This window comes from Notechis scutatus, chromosome 3, assembly GCF_049901735.1.
Source record: "Notechis scutatus isolate UNSWTSFEM ecotype Mainland chromosome 3, rNotScu1.2, whole genome shotgun sequence".
NCBI lineage: Eukaryota > Metazoa > Chordata > Lepidosauria > Squamata > Elapidae > Notechis > Notechis scutatus.
Window position 1 is genome coordinate 175,037,003 of NC_142011.1, and position 26,234 is coordinate 175,063,236.

Here is a 26,234-nt window from a genome sequence, read left to right on the forward strand (position 1 = left end):
AAAATTTGGTCATAAATGTGTACACTTGTCAGAAAATGACCAATTTCATTATTGTTAATTACCATTATATTTGCAAATGGTTGCTAACTGAAGTAGTCACTAACCAAGGAGGGATGTAGAATGTATGAAAATAATGAGAAGCAGCAACTAAATTTCAATAAAGGAAAAATCCAAGCAAATGCAATTATATGGTCATCAACCATTTCAATTATAAAGTGTAATAGTTTGACAAATAATCAGATTAAATGCATCTTAATTTGACGCAAGATTTTTTTTTTAATATACAGATCGAAAATCTACTCTTGTGTTTTAATTCTTACAACAGCAGTAGCAATAACAGGTTTTTGATGTATAAATATGGTTCAAAATATAATGTTTGGAATAAAAAATAAAAAATTCAGAATATATGTCCAATTTAATATTGGGAAAAAATTAAAACAAATCTGACATTAAAATTCAGATATTCTATTATTTTCTATACTAATAAAACCTTACAATGGTAGCTAGAATGCAATGCCTGAGAATAATAATTAAACTGGCTTTTTCTTGCCGTTACATTTATATAGACTAGTTTTTCACCTGAAACCAAAGATATCTAGCCCTTTTAGGCGGAAAGTGTCCACTCAGCTTTTAGCCTAAACAAAAAGAAACATTCACAATTAAGTAATAATATTTATCTTTAAATATGTTGGGTTTTTTGTTCATAGACATGAAATCCAAATCAGAGACGTAATGCTATGGCTAATAAAAATTTTGTGCATAGTTTAAAGTTAACTCAATATTTGCCAAAGTACACCACTAATCACCAAAACCACTTTGGGACAGTACTGTATTGGCTTCCACACAATCATAGTGGATTGCCTCATCCATATTTGGCAGCAAACCCAACCATATAGCAGCCCAATCCTGCTCACTATGCTTTAGTTTGGGGTAAATATGTGTTGAATTATTTCCTATAATTCCTATAAACTCAGCAAGTCACAGAGAAAATTAAAAACACACCAAATGTAATTAAATGAATGTATTTTCTTAATAACTCTTAGTACTTGAAACCATAACTGTATCAGATTCCTACTCAGTCTCAAGGCTAACTGAATTGTTCTCAAACAAGTTTCTCTATCTAGCCTACATCACAGTATTGATAAAAATATTGATGTCATCAGTTTATACCAAGATTTTCCAAAATGTATTACATATAGATACTGTTACCAATACAACAAATTCAATTTCCCCTGTTATGTGGGAAGCAGTCAGTCATAGAAACCTACTGAGCTGTATTAAATAGGGTTTTCTAATATACAGTATTAAAATAGATAAGAAACAGAAAACTAAGATTTGATTGGATAATAATGTCAATCCTCAGGTTTAAAAATAGACAATGCAACCCCTGGTTCAATTTTGTTCTCCTTTTTACCTTAGTAATATCACCCATAGATATTCAGGTAGTCCCTGACTTAAAACCACAAGAAACCAAAATTTATGTTGCTAAGTGAAACATTTTGTCCCATTTTACAGCCTTTCTTGCCAGTTGTTAAGTGAATCACTGTAGTTATTAAGTTAGTAAGAAGTTAAGATTCCCCATTGACTTTGCTTGTCAGAAAGCTGCTAAAGGTGATCACATAACCCTGTGACGTTGCAACCGTCATAAATATGAGATGTCAAGTAACTGAATTTTGATCTTGTAACCATGCAGTGATCTTAAGTGTAAAAAAAGGTCGTTAAGTCCCTTTTTTCCTGTGGAACTGTAACTTCAAATGGCACTAAACAAACTGTTGTAAGTCAAAGACTACTTATAAGTGCTTCAATGTCATGGAAATTTACACTTCATAGTACTTGAATATTAGCATTGAACAAATGAAAAAAATGATAAAGGGAAAAGGACTGAGTCATAAGGAATATCTTTTACACAAACATTCAAGCATCTCAATTTTTATTTTTTAAAAAGTTTAAAAATTGAAAATAAGAGCATATTTCTTCTGTTTAATAAGTGTTTTCTAAATCCCAGGAATGTCATCAGTTTTGCCAAGTATTCTAAAAACACAAGAAATGCAGTACTGATCATGATTTATTTCATGATCAGAAGGTCAGAAAGGGAAATCATTCAATGGAGAGTGCCAACTTTCATATTAATTTTGTTTAAGATGAATAGAAATAAGAATTCAAGAGTGTAAGTCTTCAGTAACACAACTGAATCTTTGTCAAACCCAAATACAATAATATTGGTTCTTTGGCTACTTTGTTTCTTTATACATTTTACTCTCTTATAAGAATGGGATTTACTAGAGCTGGAAGTCCCATTTATGCCCGAGTCCAATTCCTCATCAAATGGAAGAATCCAAAATAAAGAGTTCCAGTGTGTCTATCCTACATTTCAATTTCAACACATTCAACAAAAGAGTCCACCTGGATAATTGATTCATTAACTGATAGGATCCCATCAAAGGTATTTTTTTATAAATGGTAAACATGACTTTTCCAGAAAAACATAAGGTTAGAATAACCATTCTTCCCACAAGTTCAGCGTGACCAATGGGTTAGAAGTCCATCTCTCATCATACTATCAGGAAATGTTGACACCAGATATCAGTAAAAAAATCTAAGCCCAGCTAACCACAGGATGAGAATTAGTGTGAAAGAAAACTAAGTTATACTCCCACCTGTATCCTAAATGTTATATATGTTTGCATGCAATTAAACCCAGTTTCTCTCAGATCCCAAAACATTACAAGGGGATTGTTCTTTGTAGTTTTAAAAACTTAAAAGGTGAGAGAGAATGTCTGGATAAGAGTCTAGGAAAAATAAAATGGGAACCATACAGTTAGTTCTCAACTTTGACAAATGTTTGAACGTTACAATAATGCTGAAAGGTAGAACTGGCCCTTACACTTACAACTAGTGTTCCTGCTATCATGATCAAAATTTGGGTGCTTGGCAACCAGCATGTATTAATGATGGCTGTAGTGTCCTGGGGTCACATGTTCGCATTTGCGACCTTTGGGGAGGTTTCTGACAAAAGAAAGGGAAGTGGTCTGAAGAACCACTCCTTTATTGGGGATGTCTTGCTAACTGCCTATGCTTTCCACCTGTTGTCTATTCCATTTGCACAACAGCATGTGAAATTGATTGTCAATCAGTGTTGCTACCTAAGTGGACAGTTTGATATTACAGAAGTGTGATTGACTTGGAATTACATTGTGTTGTTTAAGTGTTCCCTTTATTTTTTTGAGCAGTGTAGGAAGGTTTTCCTTCTGTTTTCAATAAATTGCTGCTATTTAACCTATACAGTTTTTGTTAGTCTTAATTATGATTAATATTAAAAGCTGCCCTCACAACTTGTTTTGGGTCATTTACACATCAGCTTATCCATGTTTCTTCATAATGATGGTTTATTGGGTTTAGTGGATCATGCAATTACTTAGTGAATCCAGCTTTCTCAGTTCCTATGCTTTCTGGCTGATAGTTTGGTCACTTTTGAATGCTGGCGGTGCTTTCACTCTAGTGGTAGCATGAGACGGAGACTACAACCCACACAAGTGGGTCAGGTAGTGCAGCTCATCCAGGATGGCACATCAATGCAAGCTGTGGCAAGGTTTGCTGTGTCTGTCAGCGTAGTGTCCAGAGCATGGAGGCGCTACCAGGAGACAGGGCAGTATATCAGGAGACGTGGAGGAGGCCGTAGGAGGGCAAGAACCCAGCATCAGGACCGCTGCCTCCGCCTTTGTGCAAGGAGGGACAGGAGGAGCACTGCCAGAGCCCTGCAAAATGACCTCCAGCAGGCCACAAATGTGCATGTGGCTGCTCAAAGAGTCAGAAACGGACTCCATGAGGGTGGTATGAGGGCCCAACATCCACAGGTGGGGGTTGTGCTTACAGCCCAATACCATGCAGGACGTTTGGCATTTGCCAGAGAACACCAAGATTGGCAAATTCGCCACTGGCGCCCTGTGCTCTTCACAGATGAAAGCGGGTTCACACTGAGCACATGTGACAGACGTGACAGGGTCTGGAGACGCCGTGGAGAACGTTCTGCGGCCTGCAACATCCTCCAGCATGACCGGTTTGGCAGTGGGTCAGTAATGGTGTGGGGTGGCATTTCTTTAGGGGGCCGCACAGCTCTCCATGTGCTTGCCAGAGGTAGCCTGACTGCCATTAGGTACCGAGATGAGATCCTCAGACCCCTTGTGAGACCATATGCTGGTGCGGTTGGCCCTGGGTTCCTCCTAATGCAAGACAATGCTAGACCTCATGTGGCTGGAGTGTGTCAGCAGTTCCTGCAAGACGAAGGCATGATGCTATGGACTGGCCCGCCCGTTCCCCAGACCTGAATCCAATTGAGCACATCTGGGACATCATGTCTCGCTCCATCCACCAATGCCACGTTGCACCACAGACTGTCCAGGAGCTGGGGATACTTTAGTCCAGGTGTGGGAGGAGATCCCTCAGGAGACAATCCGCCACCTCATCAGGAGCATGCCCAGGCGTTGTAGGGAGGTCATACAGGCACATGGAGGCCACACACACTACTGAGCCTCATTTTGACTTGTTTTAAGGACTTACATCAAAGTTGGATCAGCCTGTATTGTTTTTTTCCACTTTAATTTTGGGTGTAACTCCAAATCCAGACCTCCATGGGTTGCTAAATCTAGGATGTCTTATTTTTGTGTTCCCTATATTTTTTGGAGCAGTGTATTTTATTCCTGCAATTAAATCACAGGAGAAAGCACTCATTCTTAGCATAAGTTCTTATAACATTTGTTTATGCATTGTTTAGTGTTGTGTTTGCACTATTGCTGTGAATCACAAGGAAAACTGGCTCGCACAACTTGAAAGAACTGGCAACAGGAAGAGATCAGTGATACTTCCTTGGCTTCATTACTAAAGGTTTAATAAAGGTTAAATATTATAGGTTGTGTGGTAGAGAAAAGATTAAAATGAAGAGGCAAAACTTAATGACAGGTCCCACGATGACTATGTATTATAGAAATATAAACTGTATGGAATATCTTTATTTCTTTCCATGAATAAACATACTATGCTTAATAGTATATGCCAGATTTCAACTACTAAAAGTTGCATTTAAAATGCACATCTGAACTTTTAAAACATTTACTCCTACACAGACACAAGTTAAAACATGGCTTAATTCTCTTTCATACATTTCCTCCTTATTATATTGACTTTGCTTTTAAGCCTTTTGGCATTTTAGTTATCATCATAATAGCAAACAATTAATTGATTTTCTGTAATCAGCTGTTTTTTTGTTTTCTTTACAACCTTTGTTAAAACAGCTTTTCAGGCATTTTTAGGCCACCTCCTTATTCAATCCTAAGGATTCTTTTCTTAAAGAAAGGCATATGGTGCATAACTCCAGAGATCACTTATATTACTGTTTTATCTATGTAAATCCTTTGAAAGAGTTGCTTCACATAGGCCTATATACAAAGGATTGAGGCAGCCATCTCTCTTTTCCCAGACTTTACAAGTGCTCCCATATGCATGTACACAACACTACAGCTCTGATGTCATGCTTTATTGATCTGAAGAAGGGTGCTTTGTATATGCCCCTGTGTGTTGCAAAATACTTGTTTTCAAGGGATTTGCACAAGCCTAGTCACTGATGCTTTTGTTTGATAGCAGCAAATACTGTTTAAAGTTTAACTTTAAAATTCAGAAAATTATTCACTGCAATGAGATAGATTCTACAGGACACCTTGAAAAAAAATATGAAGGAGGAATCCTTCTTTGAAAAGACACATAGGCAGTTTTAAAAAATCTAGATGAATACTTTTGATCACTTCAAGACCGATTAGTTGCAGGCAGGACAGAAGCTGCCACCTGACACAAGTGAGTTATGGTTACTCATACATACATACATACATACATACATGCATACATACATACACACATACACATGCATACACATACACATGCATATACACAACACACACACATACACACACTATTAAACTTTTGTTATCATGACATTTAAATAGTGAAATGGTGCATCATGGGGCAACAATTTTTGAACCAAGATACCTCAAATGGGCTAACTTAGAGAATGTGTCCCAAATCCAGGACCCAGGACCCCAAGGCAATGAAATTTGGAAAAGCTGTGGCTGCATCAGTTTACTGGCTGCTGCTAGGCTCTGGCTTCTTCATTTTTAATATTCTGTAACTGTTTCTCAATCCCTTACTACTTCCCCCCACCCATCAATAACCACATACCGAAGAGGAGAGAGGGGAAGGAAAGGTTTCCAATACTCCCTGTCAGATTCTCACAAGGAAACTCAATGAGCAAGCTGGAAGGAAGTTCGAAGTTGTTTTTGCTTTTTTGCTTGACCTTAGTCATTCTGTTTCCCTGTTTAGGTAATATCTCTGAAATGGTAACTCAATGTGTCTAGTATTTTTTTAAAAATCACTGTACCACTGAAAAAAGTAAACCATTGATGTTTAGCAACTTAATAAGTTGCTATTCTTTTCTAGTTTAGTCATATCCCTCCCCCTTTCATATTTTAATTTATCAAAGGTTTGTGGAGATATGGATGCTTTATGCATTCATGCAAACTTTGCTCATGCCTTAAAGATTTAATACCCTTTGCATTGCCTGGTCTTTCTTTTGTGCAAATCTAGAATATATAATACAGATAACTAAAAAACAGGTAAGCACAGATACAAGTGAAATCTAACCAAGTCACAGGAAAGATATCAGGGCACAATACCAAAGAAGGGAAGTGGACATGCTTAGAAGTATATCCATTTTAAAGTTTTGTTTTTCTTTTCAATGTAAGAATTCTCATGAAGGATAAAAAATAGCCTTCCATGTAGTCCTCACTTTTTGTCCTTCCCCTTTCTTCTTTTTAGGGGTGGCTATTTCCTATGTCAATAAAAAAGGCACAATAAAAACCACATTGAATCATGTATTTTATCAAAGAAAAGCTGAATAAATTACAATCAATGTTATTGTTCTGTGAGGAAAGTCACTGTACCTTATTTCAAACTTCAGATGAGAAAATACTGTATCTTAAAATGTTTGCACACAATTCTTTTCTCTATGTGGAAAATATAGCATAAATACAAGATATTCATTTCTAAATATAAGCATTTTATACAGTATTAACTAAGGCTTTTGAGAAACTATTACAGTCGATGGGAGCAATGCCTGCTGCTCCTTCACTGAAGGAACAAAAAAACACAAAAAAACAAGAGAGAATCATCACTGGAATCGATTCCTCTTTTCTATACAATATTCTACTCTGATATATTCAAGCAAATAAATTAAGGTAAACAGGAAGTGTTGACACTTAACTCTCTACCTTGTTATTCTCATTCTGCAAAGACCTGTCCACCACAGTTACAGTCGCACATAATAGTTTACTCTAATAGAAGTTTACTCCTCTTGTCTACTGGACTCATGAAATATATAAAGCCATAACAAATTATATCTGAATGCAAACATGAAACCAAGCAGTTCACAATTTTTTATGAATAGTGACACTATTCCAGTGTGAAGTTAGATGACAATTCTAGAATTCTCATCCAGTACGAGTTAACAATGCAATATGAGGAGAAACTAAAGACCAATATAGCTTTGGACTTGTTATATAATACCCTGATGGTATTGTCTGGGTAAGGTGGAAAATGGTCATATCCTTTGCAAACATATACTCCAACTATGGTGAATTAAACAACATTCATTCTTTACCAATCAATGCAACATCTCTATTAATACAGAATTCTGTTCAATATCTTATTTTGCTGACTTATGCTAGTGCTCAAATAAGACTAAGCTTGTTTCATATTTTCAGACAGCTTTAATCATGTTTTTAGCATCAATACCAAAGTTTGGACTATAAATTTTGTATAGTGCAATAAAATACTTACTTGCTCATGTTTATGAGCAGGGGATTGAAAGACTAACACATTTTATCAAAAAGCAGAAGCTTTTGGGAACTACAGTTTATCAGATGCGACGCAGTGGCTGGACTGATATAAGATTTAAATTGGAAGGAATAAGGGAAAAAGGAGGCAAAGAGAGAAAACAAGTTGAATAAGAAAATGTAGATTACCTGTGAAACAGTATGTAACTGCCTTATCAATTAACAATTTCAATGTGTTAAAATCTATTGTATTTGTTCAGGCCTCCTGAGATATAAGCAACCTCAACAGTCCCTTGCTCTATTGTGCTGTAAAAATGTTTTTTTTTCCAAGATGGCTTTTCAAGGTCTGTAATGGAATGTCCTGGAAATTTGAACTACATAACTAACCTGCCTTCTGTCTACTCCTCCCACTTTCCCCCCATTCCAATTTAAATCCCATATCACAGTAAAAGCTTCACTGCATCTGATGAGGTGAGCTATAACTCACAAAAATATATACTTTTTAATAAAATATATTAGTCTGAAAATTTGCTGTCACTAAACTAAACATAACCATAGTTTTGGCATCATAAGCTATCATGGCTACAGTGATTGATTCTTTATGAATAGTTTTCCAATATCAGCCATGAGCCTGAGCTTCAATAATACAAAGCTGTCTAAATATAGAATTATTTTGCTATTAGTTTTGCATTACTACTAACTTCAGTATTAGGGAACAATAATGCAAAAAAATGTTTGAAAGTATATTGTTTAAGTTATACTTTGTTTATAGATTTTAATATGCCAGAAGTGGTAAACAGCTCTTCACTTAAGTCATGTTGAAAGTCTGAAGGGTTCTGTTTCAATTTCCATATACTCACTGTAGTTGATTGCAGTAGAGTAGATGATCTTCATATACTTCATGTGTTCAGAGGGAATAGAAACATATCAATTCCCCACAGGAGAAATTAGGACATACCACAGACAACTCTCTATTCAGATACACTAATATGTATCAAAAAATTAAACATTACTATTCATATGGGACATTCTACATATGAAAGTTTTTATTTTATTTTCATAAAATCTGGTTGAGTATTCCTTCTGGAAGGAGAGACATTTGACTATACAAGTCTGACAATTCTAACACCAGCTTAAAATGAATTACTTAAATGTAATTTGAAGCATTAAATACTGAAGTTAAAGAAACTATAAAACTGCTTAGAGTAGTGTGCAAAATGAATCTTCTAATTGGCTTAAGAATCTAATTGGCAAGAGTAGCTTTTGCTCTTAAACTAATATAAATGCTTAAAGCCCTTAAAGAGCTGCAAAATTTGATTAATGATTAATATAAACAAATGAAATAATTCCAGTTTTGAAAGCTACAAGCAATATAATTCAAAGGTTATTCATTGAACCTATGTTAAGGGAATTGGTGAACTTTATTAAACAATTACTACTATATATTTAAACTAATGCCACAACATATCCCCACAGGAATTATAGACTATATGAAATTCAAAAATGTGCTGTGATGCATTTTTGTTTTTGTTTAATGGGGATAGTGTTTACTCTCTTTTGGGAAATAAACAGATTGCAATTTGTGTTTGAATAGGTATAGTGGAAATAACCAGACTAAAACATTTTACTGAATAAATACATTTAACTGATCTGGAAACAGGACTGACATCCTTGACTCAACACTTATTAAAACACACAAAAAATGCAAATACCGAATATTTTTGCGGAAAAAACATTATTAACCTAGAGCAGGGATGTCGAATTTGTGGCCCATCGGCGGGATGCTTCAAGCACTGGCCACACCCATGCCCAGTTTAGCAAAGGGGGGGAAATTGCAATATGTCATGTGATGACACTGTGACAACACAAGTTTGACACTAGAGAATGACAACCTAGTGTCTTTAAATATATTGGGCTGTAATTTCTGGTTATTACTCATACTATCTGAATCTGATGATATCTGAAATCTAAAACATCTGGAGTGCACCAGAATGCCTAACTTAGCAGACTAGAACTTCACATATCTATTTGGCATACAATGCAGATATACATTGCTTAAAATTAGTTTATAATTAGTTTAAATATTTTCAAGACAACAGTAGTGTCAAACATAGCCAAGTCTGTTTTACAGCTGAAAGTTATACTGAATATTATTCTTAGTTAAAACCTCATGAGTTCTATGAAAGTATATTGTGTCATTTTATAAGACTTATAAATACAGAAACCAACTGAATCCATTTGTAAAGAATTTTGTATAGATGTGTCAAAAACAGGAATAATAGTATTGGTTGATTGGAATGAGAATGAAATATTTAAGTTTTTAAATTATCATTCTTAGAAAACATAAGATCCCAGTCTTTTTAAACACTCTCCTTGAATAGTAGGCTATTCTCAGAAATGTATTTTAATAAGTTCACTAAGTAATTATACAACAGGGTAACTAGTTTTTCTTATTCTTTTTATTGGCAATTTTAAACACATGCTTTAGATAATGTTCACTTAATCCTAAAGGTTATTTAAAGAATACTTTACAAAAATATACTTTGAAACTAAAATATTTAACAGTTTAAAATTGAGTTTTTAAACACATTTTGTCATTGATGAAATTATTTTTGTTAGTAAACTGTTTTATCATTATGAGAAAATCTGCAATACATAACGAAACAAGATTTAAAAAGTATAACCCAAAAGTTTTAAAAAGCAAAAAAAAACACCTTTAAAATAAATATTTAAAACATATTTCAGCTTCATTTTGATCATCCACTGGATATAAATTAACCTTCTAGACATTTGAACTACAACTTCTTTCACTGACATTTGGCTGGGGCTTAGGTAGATTTAGGACACTAGAAGCCAAAAACCATCCTATATTCTCAAAACCCACTCTGATAAAGAAGTATCACATAGTATAATTTTTAAGTAATTTTGATATTAAAACATTTATCAGTACCGCTTAGAGTATTAATTATCCTATTTTTTAACTATAATACTCAAAACTGAACAAGTTTGTGGAATTTTCTTAGCATTATTTTCAGAGGTAATTTGTCATTAACTTCTTCCTAGGTCTAAGAGAGAGTGATTAGCCCAAAGTCACTCAGCTTTTTTTTTTTTTTTTAATTAAGGCTGGGCTGAAACTCATGGTCTTCCAGCTTCTAGACTGATACCTTTAACCAGTACTGTATACCAAATTAGTTCCCTCTGGAAACTAGTTCAAACTTATTTTCTATTTAAGAGAAAAAATATTTTGCATATCTTGCACTGATAACCTTCACATGTGACTTAGATAGCCAGCTGTTTTTGAAGGAAAGATGCTATGACTTATGGAAAGTAGTTCTCAGTAATCAGCCTTGCCACTGTTGTTGCAGTTAGTAATTAAATCACTACATTTGACAGTCCTGACAGTTGTACAATCAACCCCTGACATCTCTAATGCAGCGAACAAGACGAGGAGGAGTTTCAAAAAACAGTTTTTGCTTATGCAGCCACAAGTATCAGAGACATGACTAAATGAATTGATGCAATATAGCTCAATGTAAAATATCTTTTAAAATTTTACTTTTAAAACCAAATGGGTATGTAAAATGTACAAAAGGGGTTTGAAAAACATTAATATTGCTGTCAAGTAAAGAATGTATTGAGAAAGTTAACTCATATTTTCTTTTTGGAAATCATATTGTCCTTTGTATATTCTAGGTCAGGGGTCACCAACCTTTTGGACCTTAGGGACCACAAACTCATAATTTTAAATCCTCTGGACCACTAATATGAATTTTGAGAGACAGTGGCTTGCTGACATTGATGGGAGAGAGAGATCTGATCTAATCTTGGAGGGCTGGCAGTGATGTTTTCTCTCTCTCTCTCTCTCTCTCTCTCTCTCTCTCTCTCTCTCTCTCTTACACACACACACACACACACACACACACACACACACGTGTCGCACGCCCACCAAGGCAGCCACATTCCTAACCTGCTTTTCAACTCTGTTCTCAGAGTGAGGGGGACAGAGAGAGACCGTATCCTGCAATCCCAAATAAAGAACGATTGATCAGTCAGAAAACGTGGTGGGGGATTTTCCTGTAGAGTTTTGGTGGGGATTTTCCCAGGGTCTCTGCAGAAAAAGCAGAAGCAGCAGAGACCCTGGGAAAAACCCCCAAAAAGGAAAATTCCCCACCGCGTTTTCCTACCAATCGAAAATTCTTTATTTGGGATCGCAGGATACCGTCTCCAGCTTCGTTCTTGGGAGGGGGGGGGGAGAGAGACTTTTGGCTTCATGGAAGGAAAGCAGCAAGAAGCAGCAGAAGTCTTTCTTTTTCTCCTCCAAACTCCACCAGAATGGCGCAGCCTCTTGGAGCAGGATGCCTTACAGGGTCCCAAAGACTCATTTCTGGCAGAGTTTGGGGTAGAGAAAGATAGATTTTTGCTGCTTTCCTTTTGGCGTGTACCCAAAAGCAGAAGAAGTGGAAAGAAGCAGCCTGGTGGCCAGGTGGGGCACATGGGGCGAGTGGGGCAAGTCCCCTTCTCTGTCCTTCCACCCTTCCTTCACTACTTCATGTTGTTCGCAATGCAAGTGATGCAAGCCTTGCATTCCCGTGGGCCATGTGGGCAGCACAGCCTTGTGTTCCTGTGCAGCCTGGATTAATTGCTTTGGGGTGTGCTTTGGGGGTGACATTTCTCTGCAGACCACCAAAATTTTCTTGTGGACCACCAGTGATCCAGTGGTCCCACAGTTGGCGACCACTGTTCTAGATCATATTGAAGCTTAAAATAACAAAGAAATATGTATTTAAATATAAATTATATTGAATTTATATTACTGAATATGTGAGAACAATACGCCAATACTTTTCAGCAGAAAACTCAAATATTTCTTCATTTCTGAGTTGCTCAGAGGGAGAAGTACTATTCTAGATAATGATCTGCACTAAGGCACACTAAATGTTTTGTTCTTCCATTTTCATCCCAGTTGACTTGTTGCTTATCTAAAAGACTAACAAGAGAAAACAACTGCTGCCCAGCTTTCAGAAGTGGTCTAATTTCACTCCTGAACGTACTTTTTATATTCTTATTAAAAAAAAATTACATATTATATAAGTATATTTTCTTTTACTGGGGACAAATGTATGAACCTAAGTACTATAACTTATAAATGGAATGATTCCAATATTTGAAATGTATTTGAAAAGTGTAATTTATAGAAGTAGTTTTTGAATTTCATGTTATTAACCATTGTTATAGATTAACATATTCTTTTCCAGTATTTTTTTTAAAGGTAAGTGGGCTTACAAGCCACATAAATTCTCATTTAAGCCTCATTCAATATCTTTTAGGGTAGAAACAGATATATATTTTCTTTAGTAAAAGAATCCGGATGGTTATTAATTACACTTGCAGTTTGACCAGTCTAAACGGTAAAATCTTGAATTACCCCTTAGATTTAGCCTATGTTTAATATATATTTATGCATGAAAAATAGCACAATCTCATTTATTTGCTGAAGTTTACTATATTTTTATTATGCTTTCTTTTAAAATCATGTAGCATAAAGTCCACAAGTTTTCAGATTTCAATATTCCCACATCAGAATTTCTAGAGACAAATTCCATCCAAGTCCAAACCAGCATCATTATCTAAGTTCTAATATAAAACTTTACAGGGATTTCAAACAAAAGATTAAAGCTTTTCCAGCAATGCTATGGAGAAATGTACAAAATTAATATATTACAGAATTCATACATATTGCTGAAATAGTATGATATGCTTGATTTTAATTTAGAACATTATGTTATATTTAACCCACCATGATGATTTGCATAATATGAATCCAGATATTAAAATGTTATAAAAATATGTTTAATAGGGAATTTTTCAGTCACAATTAGCTGTTAAAATGCACATCAACATATAATAGGAATAAATGTAAACATTATGTATGTTTATTCCAATAACCTGACCATGATTCTTACCAAATGTTTATACTGATATAAACAATTTAAAAAGTCATTGTTGGCAAAAATAAAATATGTTAAAAATTAATTTATCTGAAATATGAACAAAATTCCCCAAAAGGTTGATATAAACATGTCATCATTCTAACAATATATTTTGGATATTGCTTTTATAAATTATCAATATGTTTTTGAGTACAGCAAATAAAATTAAAGTAAAAATTGAGCACCAATGTAATTTTTCAAATTGTTTAATTTTTGAAAATTGAGCAGGTAGCTAAAAAGCTATAAGTCATTAGTACATAGCAGCATATATATTGCCAATAAAGTTCTAGGTCCCACAGACATATGGAATTGAAAAACATTACAATTAAAGCAAAATAGGTTTATTATCATTATCATATAGGAAGTCTTCAATCTATGATCATTTATTTAATGACAGTTCAAAGTTACAACTGACCCAGAAAAAGTATGTATGGCTTGTGCTCGCCCCTATGAATGTCACACCACTCGCATAGTCACAGAATCATAAGTAGGGAACATGGCAACTGGCTAATATTTACTACCAGTTGTAGTCTGTAATTGGATGGATTTGCAACTTTTGACAATTTTTGGCCAACAATATCCATAGGGAAGGTGGATTAACTTAACTTTCTGATTCCCTTAATGATCACTGTAAAAATCGTAAAATCAGACCTAACTCAATTTATGACAACTTATGACTGCATTCTGGTTCCAATTGTGGTTGTAAGACAAGAAGGAGCTCTATTTATGCACATCTATCATTACTATTTTATATATATGTACCAAAGTAGCAAACACCTAGATGTAGCCCAGACTATCAGAAATTCATTCCCATGGGATAGAAGATGCAAATTCAAACAAGGCAGCTATGTTAATCTGTTGCAAAAATATGGATATTATTGTTACAGTTTGTTATAAATTTTAGCAGACTGTAATCTACTTCACAAGGTTTTGAAATGTTCATGATATGTTGTGTGATTGGTAATACATTAATTACAATAATTTATGCAAACTTATTTCACTTACCCTCTGAACTCTGTATTTCTTATTTCCTTTAATCATGTATACTTATGTATAATTCAGACTAAGATACATGTTTATGATTAAAGAAAGCTAAGCTACGAAAGCTCGTATTATGAATTTGCTAGACTTAACCATAGCACAAAACTCATCTGTTTTGTCAGGCATGCTATTTGTGCTGAAACGACTCAAATGAAGAATTACAATCTGAGTACTTTATGCAGAAAAAGGGAGCTTATAAGAAGGAGATAGCTTTTTTTTTTTTTTTTTACTTTTCTTCTATTTGAAATCATCTGCTTGCAAGAAATACAACAGATTGATAGATGGGTGTATCATCTGTTTCCCAATTCAGAAGAACACTCTCTTTCTGACCCAATTTATAATTTTGGGCACATTATAGCCACAACATGAAGGTTGTTCCATTATTACTGAGTGCAAAAGTATGAATTAGCAATTTGAAACAATTTTGAAACAGACATTTTGATAGGTTCTTTGTTGCAAGATGCAGGACCTTGCCTTTTAAAGATGCACTTGGCAAATTTGTGAAACTTATTTCACCGTTTTTGAGGGAAAAGATAAGATAAAGTTGCTCTAACCCCAAGGACTATAGCTGGTGAACCACCCAACCTTCCATATGCTGTTCAAAATTGTCCAGAAAGAACACTTAGTCATGAACAAACTCATTCAGGAAGAGAACTCAACCCAAAATATTTACTGGGATTACTATTGTTAGGGTGCCATCTGAATAACAATTCTATCCTGAAGGGATTTAAATAATCTTATTTTACCCTATTTCATTCTTCATAGTCTCCAAGCATTGATTCAGGATTTCCACAATATTGTACGGTGGCAAGGTAGTCTGAATGTTATTAGAATATTGTTGTATGGTGGATATAGAAAGTCTATACACCCTTGTTGAAATGCCAAGTAATAAATGTATAAATAAAATCAGACCAAGATAAATAACTTTTTCTACCTTTAAGCTATAGAATTCAATTTCAAAACAAAGTGAAATCTTTTAGAGGTAAAAAAATTAAAAACTTAAAGTGGTTACATAAATGTGCACTCCCTTAAACTAATACTTTCTTGAAGCACGTTTTGGTTTTATAACAACATTCAGTCTTTTGGGGTATTCATCCTATTCAGCTCACCCCATAGATTTTCACTGGGATTAAGTCTAGGCTCTGATTAGGCCATTCCAAAACTTTGATCATCTTCTGGGGAAGCCATTCTTTTTGGGGTTTTTGGGATGTATGCTTTGAGCTGTTGTCATATTGAAAGGTGAAAGTTTTCTTCTTCTTCAGTATTTTAGCAGTTTTGTGTCAAAATTGTCTGATATTTGACCTGTTTATAATACCCTCCACTTTAACTAATAGCTAAAGCTTGTTCTAGTTTAAGAAAAGCAATCCCAAAGCATAATGCTGCCACTACCATGCTTCACTGTCGGTATGGTGTACTTTTGATGATGCAAAACTTGGAATCCTTGGAATCATGGCAAAACCTTGGTCTCATCAGACCAGATTTTACCACATGTTTTTGTCAGACTTGATGTAAGCATTTGCAAAATGTAGATGGGCTTGGATGTTTTCTTTGTTAGAAAAGGCTTCTGCATAGACACTCTACCTGCCTAGACATATGAAGGATAGGGGAGAATGTTGAGAATGTTGTCACATGTAATACACAACCAGTATCCTTTAAGCTTTCTGAGGGCTTTTGAGCTAGTTTTCTTTTGTTTCTTAAATCAATTTTGGAAGCATATCCAGTTCTTGGTAGTATCATTGTTGTGCCATGTTGTCTTCAATAATTGATAACTGTCTTCGCTGTGTTCCATGGTATATCCAATGCCTTGAAGCATTTTTATACCCTTCTCCTGACTGATATCTTACAATGAGATCCCTTGAGATTTTCTAAGCTCTTTGCAGACCATGGACTTAGCTGCAAGAAGCAACTGAGCAAATGCAAACAAAAAACAAAAAACAACCTTCTGGAACAGCATATGGGCTTGCCAGTAATTAAGAGTCACTTTAATTTATGGCAGGTGTGCACTGACTAGCATCAATTTTAATATGACTGGTTAAATCTGAACACAGCCATATTCCTACTTATAAGAGAGCATGAACACTTGTGCAGCCATATTTTTCTGGTTTTTTTATTGTTATGATTTGCTTCTAAAAGATTTTAGTTTGTTTTTCAATTGAATTGCAGTTTATATATTACATTAAAGGTGGAAAGCATTCTGAGGTGATTTACCTTGATCTCATTTTTTTACATCTCAAAAACCTGGCATTTTAATGGGTGTGTGTAAATTCCATCTTGAAGGAATTTAAATAATCTTATTTTACCCTATTTCATTCTTCATAGTCTTCATAGTCACGATTAGCAAGACATATAGAAGAAATACTGGAATGGACTGGAGCACAATGATACATCTTTATTAAATAATTAATACATTGTCAAATGCATAAATATTAAATTAATTTCATAAAGAAGATACTCATTGTTTTCACTATGAAAGCCAAGTCAGCTGCAATATCACACCAAACCAACAGATAAACAGAACTAGAAAATTAAGTTTCTAGTTCTGGCTTTCATCCAGGAATCAATGTCATTATCTGACTCTGTATTTAATTAGCACCAGTTACTGTCAAGCAGTCACTTGGGTAGCTCTTTCACTATCTTCATTCAGACACTAGAGACAAATCTTCCTTCATCTAGTCATATGTAAATGGCAGAGATTGTTGCCAGGTTTTGACATCACCCACTCTTTCAGGTAATATAATACCATACAGTAAAAAAGAAGCAATCATAGTCAGAATCCTGTATATCAAAACACATACTTGAAAAACACTGTTATTCATAAAATTAAAGATCATTTTCTAAATATCCTAACACTGATATGCCAGAAAAGTGTAGGCTTTGAATATCTACATTAGGTGGTTCAAGAGTTTGATCTTTTTTTAATGGAATACTTTAACAGAAAATCTCTGATATTTTTTTTACACACTGCTTTTAATATTACTTTCAGATTAAAAAATAATGGGAACAGGCAAAACATAAGATTCAGGCATCCTGTGCTTTATACTATGTTTTATGTCATAACTAACCATATTTATATTTGATGGGAAGACAATCATGGTTCAAATATAAAGCCTGAGTAGGTTAAGAGCAATCGTACCCATAAGAGGAAGAAAAAAGACTAAGGTAGGGAAGCAACCTGAGGAAAAAAAATCACTGATGGGATCAGAAAGCCAGTGGAAGCACTGTGCTTTGACAAGACAAAAATCCTAACACAGCAACCTAAAAATTTGTTATAGTAGTTGTGAAAAGGATAAACAATTCCTGTATGCCTATGCTACTACTCCTCTGAAGCTTTTTATTCAACCATAAGCCTGCATGAATCTAACCTTTGCTTATCTTACGTTGTTTTTAAGTGGAGCTGGGAAAAACAATAGTTTGGAAAAATAATGGAAAATTCTATACCAGGCATGCTGGTGGTAGATATTGGCCTCTAGTTAGATAAGCAGTAATTTCTAACTAAACGAAGTTATTTTCTCAAGCCACATACATTTATGTAAAGGGAGATTGTGCAAATGTAAACAAACATGATCTGTCTATATTTAAATATTATTAAATATTAAATATTATTTATATTTAAATAGAATTACGATCTACTTTCTTTTATATTTTGTTTCTGACTGAGCCATCTTTACTCTTAATCCATCAGATGTAATCCCAAAATAAGGGCATTGTCTTTGAAAAAAAGGGAGATCCATTTTTATGGTGTTCACATGGTCTGTCTGCAGACCTTTAAAGATTTACAATTAAAAAGAAAGATCTGAAATGAAATTGTAAAACTTTCTCAATAAGGCCTCATTACATAAACTCAAAATACAATTTTGAGGAAGTCAATGCAAGCTTTTAAAAAAGCACCTCATTTCAACAAAGCTGCCAACAAAGCATACCTTGATGCTGTTGTCAGACTTCCAGTCCAACAGGCAGGACTGGAACCAATTAGCCAAGCTCACATGATATAAGACATTCTGATAAGTTATTTGCACTGAAGAAAAGATTCAAAGCCATAATGAAATATATCTAATGATTGCTATGTTTCAAGAGCAAGCTCTATGAAATAGGCTATTCACCGCCTCTTTTGTGTGAAAAGATTGGCTTTCATCTGTCCTTTGTTTTTGCAATAGTCAGATTTACTTTCATGTTATTTTTCTGTGTAAGAACTAACTTTTACACCTGCTTTGCAAAGCAACAGCACTTTTTTTTTTACTTTTAAGACAAAAACAAAATAATTGTAATATTTTGCTTTGGATTCTGTTTCAGCGTTCCTTCTTAGAGCTTCCCCTACAGAAAATAACTGACAGGAATTTTCTTTGGCAAGAGTGGTAAGAAAAGGATAACGGAGCCAGGTACTGTATCATTAGGATCTCAAGACAGGATCTCTCCACCCCAGACTCCACAAGATGAGGAAAAGTGGCCAGTCCCAAGCACTCAAGCCATGAACCAAAAGGTTTTTAAGTGGCAGAGTCCAAACGCGTTGTAGGAAATCTGTTTCAAGGCCTGCTTTTCAATATGACTTAGCTAATAAGTCTTTTTTATTATGTGAACATATGAAACCTCTTTTCAACAGAAAAAATCTAGACGAGAATGAAAACACAACATGAACTATTTTGTGCAACACTTCATCCCATATGTTTCATTCCTGATGATGATAATAAAGATAACTTACCAAGACTCAGTGAGGCAGTTAAATCAGTATTGGTTTTATATTTGAAAACTTCAATCTTCAGATACATCTCAATCTTGCTATAAACAAACAAACAGACAATAAATATTCATACCAAATTATATTGCTTATTTTATATTGCCATGTTAATTTTTTGTTACTCTAAAGTAGCAATCCCCATGCTTTGTGGCTTAGCAGCCCGACGGAGAGGGGCAGAGGGGTACTGGTCCATGAGAGTGGTGGACTAGTGCATGTGCACCAGCCTGCCATTCGCCCAGCCCAATTTCAAATAAGCCACAGGCCGGTAGTAAACCACAATCCAGAGGTTCAATAATTTCATTACCAAATATTTCAAAAAAATACTGGTGTTCTCTCCAATTTTTCAATAGAGAATACAAGTTATTTTTTTAAATATTACTTTCTAAAATTTATATTTAGTTGGAGACACTACAGACTGTTAGAGGAATTGTTAAATTGATAATCCTCCCATGGCACAATGGCTTGAACCCAAGTAACCAAGAAAAAAGTGTTATACTTTGTTCCTCAAAGGTATGGACATGCATATGAAAAGGTGTATAATAAGACATAAACCAGAAAAAAATGTGGAAATCTATATTTTTCTAACATAAAGAGAGAAAAATCATTCCATGTGCAGGAGATAGCCTTCATGTGCAGAAATGTGAGATCTAACAAAACATTAGTCAGTAAGTAAATGACTGTAACCCAAGTATACTTTCAGCATACTATAAAAGTCCTATTGAAATAAATAAATATGCGTAAGATTGCAGCCTTGTCTATACTCAGATCAATGGATTACCACAACTATTTATTTCTAGAACTTTTCAGGATTCTTAATACATACAGCTCTCACATAAGCAGAAAGTAAGAGGAATGTAAATATCTTTGGCCATTTCCATCATCGAATTTTGCGTACATTTTTAAAAAAGAAAGAAGTAATAGTAATAGCAATAGCACTTAGACTTATATACTGCTTCATAGTGCTTTACAGCCCTCTCTAAGCGGTTTACAGAGTCAGCATATTGTCCCCAACAATTTTGGGTCCTCATGTTACCCACCTCAGAAGGATGGAAGGCAGGTTTTCTTGAGCCTGGTGGGATTTGAACTGCCAAATTGCAGGCAGCCAACAGTCAGCAGAAGTAGCTTGCAGACTCTGCTTTAACCACTGCGCCACTGAGGCTCATATAATATATGCATTATTGTCCACTCATTAATTTTTACAGCTCACTTCCATACAGTAACATATATTTGGCATCAACAATCATTAGGGGTTTTTAAAGTTACCTATGTGTTTAACTGTTTAGCATTCTGAAATGTTTTAGTGCTGTGCTACAGGTGGCAACTTGGTTACTTAATGGAAGACTACTAAGAAAGACCAAGGCAATATACTAGATATAGAAATTTAAATAAATGGTTTCAGCTGCTGCAGAAGTTTTTACTCTTCCCAATATTGATGTTTTATATATTTTACTGTTGTGGGGGTTTAGATTTTTTTACTCACATTTGTGAATGGACAGTATATTAATAATCAAACAAATATGTAACAAGAACAAATTCTAATAACTCCCCAGATACAGATACTTTGTTTATACTTCATGCAAATAAGCTACTCTATGTTGTTCTATAATTATTGATTATATTCCTTTCCAAAAGTCACAGACATTTCATTTTCAGTGATTATTATGTTGTTTGAAAGTTAAGGGTAATAACAGAAATAGAAATGTACATACATACAGCATATTTCTCCCATATGCCAATATTTATTCTCAATATAGAATTAAATATATTATATAGAAGTATATATACAGAAGTATTTTAAGATGTTTTTTAGGATATAAAAGAAATTATGTATGACAGGGGAATGCAAATTTTATAAAAATTGAAAACAAAAATATTATTATTAATAATATTAAAAAGATTTATACCACTGCTTAGACATATATATTTATTCATATTTATACATATATTTATACAATTTATACGCATTTAAATTTATATAAATGTATATTTGCATAATTTCCCTTTATATTCAATCCAGCAATCCATGTTTAATGAAAGAGAATATTTGTTCTCTGAGCTTGGCTGATTCTACATGGAATCAATATAATACATGCTAACTAAAGCCTTCCAAAACATCCTAAGCAAACCAAAAGACCCAGAAGCTCCTGCAACTATCACTATGTAGGACAAACAGCAGAAGACTGGCAGAACACATCCATGAAACCAACTAGCAGTCAGAAGATAAAAGCTCTTTAATTTCACAACATATGGACAGATTTAATCATAGTTTCAATTGGGAAACTAAGGAAGTCCTAGACCAAGCCAAGTCTAAAAATGCTAGGGAGCTTTCTACAAGCCTGACACTCTGACAAATCAGCCATCAATAGACACATAGAAATAAACAATATCTATAGAATATGAAAAAAGAAACCATCAACAAACCAAAAAGGGAACAAATAGACCTAAGCACCTCGCCACCAGCATTCAGCATCCAGATCAGCATAGATTAACTCCAAGATTAACATCAGACTAATAATCAAGTAAATAGTCTGTAGATATTCTCAGTCATCCAGGTCATGGTTGCCCCAAAGGTGCTTTTTCAGAAGACAACTGGACTTCCTTATTTTTTCTTTGAAGACCTTTCACTTGTCATCCAAGAAGCTGCTTCAGCTCTGACAGGCTAGTGGGAAATGGAGGATTTATATTCCTTGCAGACAGCTGGTCAATTGCATTCTTTTAGAGGGTCATTGAAGCACTTGGAAGTTTATCTGTGTCCGCAGGGTCACCTGAGTTCTTGTAATCTACAATTTTTTTCTCTGGAAATCCATTCCTACTCCCACATCATGCAAAGTGTGTTCCATTCCCCACTATCCTGTCAGAGCTGAATATTATCCTAGTTTGGGTAATCTTCAAGAAAAAAAATCAATCTTAGAGACCACCAAGGAACCCTCATTATGATGTCTACCATATGAACTTTTATATTCTAAGTATGGTATATAAAATCATACATTGCAATGTCCTACCTGTAAATGAATACTTCAGCTTCAACCATAACAACACAAGAGCACACAATAGATACAAACTCAAGGTTAACCGCACCAAACTTGATTGCAGGAAATACGACTTCAGCAACAGAGTGGTCAATGTCTGGAATACTCTACCTGACTCTGTGGTTTCTTCCCCAAACCCAAAAAACTTTAACCTTAGACTGTCTACTATTGACCTCACCCCTTTCCTAAGAGGTCTGTAGGGGGCATGCATAAGCGCACCAACATGCCTACTGTCCCTGTCCTATTGTTTCTTTTATTTTTCTTATATGTACCCATTTCATGTATTCATAACTATGTATATACTTATACCTATTATCTTGTAAGCGATTGACAAATAAAAATAAATAAAAATAAAATAAATAAATATTAAAAACATTATTTAAAAGATAGGCTACTTACATGTCAACATAGTACACGAGCAAAATGTTACATGTTTCCTAGTCGGATGACATGAAAAGCAGAAGTAAACTTTTTTGAATGGGAGAAGAAAGGAGATGGAATTCCAGTTGACTACAAGTAGTCCTCAACTTACAAGTTCATTTAATGACTGTTCAAAGTTACAAGGGCACTGGAAAAAAATGACATGATTGTTTTTCACACTTACAACTGTAGCAGCATCCCCATGGTCACATGATAAAAATTCAGGGGCTTGGCAACTGATTCATATTTATGATGGTTGCAGTCTCCCGGGGTGTCATGTGATCCCCTTCTGACAAGCAAAGTCAATGGGGAAGCCAGATTAATTTAACAACCATGTACTAACTTAACAACTGCAGTGATTCACTTAACAAGGGTGGCAAGAAAGATTGTTAATATGGGGCAAAATTTACTTAACAAATGTTTCGCTTAGCAACAGAATTTTGAGCTCAACTGTGGTCGCAAATTGAGGACTATCTGTATATAAAAGTCTAGAATTCCCTGTTTCAACAGCAACATTTGAACCTGCTGATTTGAATTTCTTTGAAATGTTACAAAAGTCTCTGGTGCTGATCTGAATTTATTCTTTTTGGTACCTCCTAGATACCCTGGCAATAACATGAGCTCATTCACCCTTCATTAACACGTGCTCAGAATATGTAAAGGTTGTTAAAATATTAATGAGTTATATAAGAGGAAAATAATAGTTTGTAAGATATAAATGTGACCAAAAGTAATATAATCAGCTCACCCATATAATCAACTGTGGTTATAAAACAAGATGCACCTTCAATGTTCAACAGGAAGCAGCTTTATGCAATATTGCTAGCATTACAGGTGCACTTCCTCTTTCAAGTTCAGCTGAGAACAGAAGTTTTCTCTGCAGTATTTTTAGGTGACAACTCATTCTATGTCTTCCTCTGAAAATAAAGTAATAAAACCTCTATATTCCCCCACAAAAGAGCCAATAGAATATATTTCATAATGACTAGTGACCACAACTGAACATAAATATGATTCTGAAATGAAATGGAAATTAGCCATAGAATTCAGTAGAATTGTGTTATTTTGATTCTCATCCACGTTGCATTATGAAAGGTTAAATACATGACAAGCAATTATTTTATTTCAGTTTGAACAGCTCTAATTTTAGTGGTTACTTATGAATCTGACATTTCAGTGGTTACTCAAATGTACTTACTATCTTAACATTGTCCTGGAAGCACTACAAATATTATGACCAAAAGAGAGAGTCCTGAACTTATTTAGAAGAATATATGTACCACTTAAATGGCACAAGCTTCTAAATTGCAGCAGCAGCAACATATTAGCAAGGCTTACTTTTCTCCCAAATGAGTAAGGCTATTTACAGTATTTTTTAATTTCCATGTAACTGCTAAGAGATTCACTTTCATTTCCTAAATGAATAAAAAAAATGAAAAATCAACAGAACATATTACTAATATGCTACACTTAAAATTTATTATCTTTATTTCAAGGTCAAAACATTTTTGATAAAATTGAAATCACCCACTGTAAAAGATAGTATGCACCTGAAGCAAATTATACAGCTATAATTAACTACACTCATTTTTCTATAGATACACATACGTTCAAGTAATTCTTTTTAGTATACCCATATTTCTTTCCACAGCCTAGTATTTGCAACTATCCAAGGTGGTCAAAGAATATAATCAGATAGTGGATGTTCTGTTTCATACAAATAGTGTTAACCTAGTAAGATTTCATTATATGGTCCAGATGAGGAAGCCTTACTCACTTACTCATACCCACATACACAGGCGCACACACATGTATTGTACTATTGATTAAATTTGTGTGCTGCTGCAATCACAGAAAAATATTGGTTGTTATAATCATATTATTTTAAATATATCTTCTTTGCATCCTGAATGCTTGATATGAAAGCAATAAAATATTTATGAACCATAACAGGAAAACATACTTAGATTTTAATTCTCAAGAAAAAGTTAGCACATCTAGTATTGTTGGAATTTTTCTTTAAGACAAGAAAGAACAGAAAAAGGACTTGCCCAATAGACAGATGGATTTTAGATTGTTATGTAAAGAGGATTAAACATGTATAAATCAATTCATTTAGAGCATAATATTTATAAAATATTTCAGAACACCTACATTTTCCTTGTGGATCAAACCTCAAAATGTCTATATTAGGAATCCACCCTGGGAGAGTTCATTATCGATACATACTACAACAGATGTCAACATGGAGGCAATATCATCAACAAAAGGTGACAGAAGACAATGAACATTGTAGAACAGCTACAACGAAGTCTATTTTAAACCTATTTTATCAACTTCATTTAGTGTGACTATTACTTATATTATTTTTCCACCCAAACACTGCAATTATTGTCCCATCACAAAAAGCATGTTTTTATCATTCTAGTTTGTCAAACATTTCACAATTATCTAAAGATTAAAGTGAATAGTGACTACAGCAAATATTAAAGATGTTAGAAGCAACCTACAGGATTATCACTCATATAATAACTAAGTGTATAAATGCAATATGTAAATTTGCAATATGTAAGTTAATTTATGGCAGGCTACGCAAAGTATTTAAAGTATTTAAAGAAGTGTTTTCTGAAACATTTGTGTGTAAGAAACCCGCACTCCCTGAAGCTTTAAAGCAGCCTGTTCTTTGAAAAATTCAACACAGCTCTTCTGAAATCTTCCCCAATCATTCCCATATCCAAGTGTCTGTATAGCCACTTTACTTCACTAACCTCCCACTGAAAATATTATCTGTGCATAAGGATATAAGAAATCAAAGAACACTTTTGAAGCAGCTGCACTAAGCTCTTGAGAGAGCATGGCCTTTTTCAATACTTTGCACAGGGTTGCTATGGATAAACACTGGAGGAGGGAGCTCCTAGATGGAAGGCATGATATAAATTAATAAACAATAAATAGAAAGATATGATGTTATCATTTTCTTAGTGAGACCACAATGAATACAATTAAATTTAATTATTGATTCCATGTCAGCTATTCCCCACTGGAATCCTCTTTTGAAATAAAAGCATACAGCAGATTTGTCCAACCCACATATAACCCTGGATAACTAGTAATGAGAGCCCAGTAGATCAAACTTTTAAAGGAA

General features: G+C 34.4%; 1 protein-coding gene across 9 annotated transcripts in view; it reads right to left on the reverse strand.

Moving 5' to 3' along the window:
• The window catches only part of NCOA2 (nuclear receptor coactivator 2), a 120,471-nt gene that overhangs the window by 90,949 nt on the left and 3,288 nt on the right, over window positions 1–26,234 (reverse strand). For 8 of the 9 annotated variants that reach the window (XM_087961832.1, XM_026691828.2, XM_087961837.1 and 5 more), the window contains exon 2: window positions 19,605–19,681. The gene's annotated coding sequence lies outside the window, so the exon portion shown is untranslated. Of the gene's footprint in view, window positions 1–19,604; window positions 19,682–23,837; window positions 24,007–26,234 lie in introns of those variants that run through there. The other variant, XM_087961833.1, reaches the window with a different exon arrangement.